The sequence below is a fragment of the Cryptomeria japonica genome, chromosome 10 (assembly GCF_030272615.1).
Source record: "Cryptomeria japonica chromosome 10, Sugi_1.0, whole genome shotgun sequence".
NCBI lineage: Eukaryota > Viridiplantae > Streptophyta > Pinopsida > Cupressales > Cupressaceae > Cryptomeria > Cryptomeria japonica.
The window spans coordinates 788,949,505-788,951,245 of record NC_081414.1 but is presented as its reverse complement, the minus strand read 5'-3'; positions in this window follow the sequence as shown (position 1 = coordinate 788,951,245).

Below are 1,741 nucleotides of genomic sequence, written 5' to 3'. Positions count from 1 at the left end.
AGATATGGACCCCCCAAATGTTGAAGATCTGCAGGTCAAATTAATTAAGCAACCGACAACTCAACTAAAAGTGGACAATCCACCGACTACAGAACAACTAGAGAAACCCCAATCTCCACCAGTCATTATTGTCACTTAGTCACCTAAAAAGAAAATAGAGAAGAATACTGAGAAAGTAATCATTAAAGTCGTATCCTCTAAACCAGCAAAGCAAAAATAGATTGATGAGGATGATGATAAGTCTTTGAGTATCTCAGGAACCATTGATGTAGACAATATGAGCACATCAGAAATGATGAAGATTGCTAATGTTATGCAATCTACAGAACATAAGAAGAGGTTGAAAGAGCAGAAGATTGAAGCTAAAACAATTCAGTCTGTAGTATAAATTCTATCTAGTTTACTACCGGAAACATCTATTGCACATCTTCCTACACCTATCAACAAACTTGGTCAGTTAGTTGTACATGCATCTGATCAAATAAAGTCATTGGAAGAAGCTTCTCATGTCTATGCTGAAAAGAATCACAAGACGAAATATGGAGAAAAGTTGACTAAGGATATCGATAGTGGTAAAATGATTCTATCACATAATAAAAGTTTGTTGAGTAAAGCTATTGAAATGGGAGGAAAGTATCTTGCCTCTACCTCCAATTTTACTTTCCTTTATTCTAACATTTCTAATAGACAAACTAAAACAGAGCAACAACTGGAAAGGATATGCAAGGCATATGTCCCACTTCAGGACTCTATACTTGCCTTTAGAAAATTTGTAGATGATTTGCATAACAAACTTGACATTTATGCATTTGAGTTTACTGAGAACATACTAGAATCATGGGAGAATGCATTGTCACGGATGAAGAGGAGATACAATATTATATTCATGAAACTTGCTTATGCCTGAACATTGATTCAAATTTTTATTATTGTATATGGTAAACACTTTGATACACATTATATATATATATTGCTTTTTCAGCTTGACAATGTTGTCAAAGGGGGAGTAGAAATATGTATGTGTGTTTGAAAATTTTGTATGGTGTATTCATTAAGGGGGAGCAAAAGTATATGTGTAAATTTTGTTGTATATGCAAACTTAGTGGTATTTTTGTAAAATTTTCTAAGTGTTGCCATCAATGTCAAAGGGGGAGATTGTTGGCATGATGATGATTGTAATGTATTCATCATATGTTGTCATTGATGAAACACTCAGACAGACATGATTATATTGACTACCGGTGTAAGTTCAATTGTTTACTCTCTCAACTGGTATGTTAGAGGTTAGTCTTAGTGGTTATCTCTAACCGATACTTTGTGTCAACCGATATTTGCATATGAGACAACCTATAGATATGATAAGATGAAGAACAAGATGGAAATCAAGTAGAGATCATGACAGAAGATTCATGGATAATGGTCTATTAGTTAACTCAAACCGGTATTGACTATTCCAATCGGTATTTGGTAATTTTGTGATGAGTTATGCCATCGATATATTTTTTGGCGGTAATTTTTGTGATGATTTATGATCACTTGTCCAGATACACTACACCTAGGAAATTGTGTTATGATTTCTTAAGGCTGACATGAAACTTAAGGTCTATATATTGACATCACAATGAATCATTTGAAGTGATATGTGAAAGAGTGTTATGTACAAAGAAGAGTGAAGTTGCAGAGTATGTAAAAGAGGAGTGTTGAATGTGTTTAGAAGGATCTGATCAAGCAAGTGTTGTGC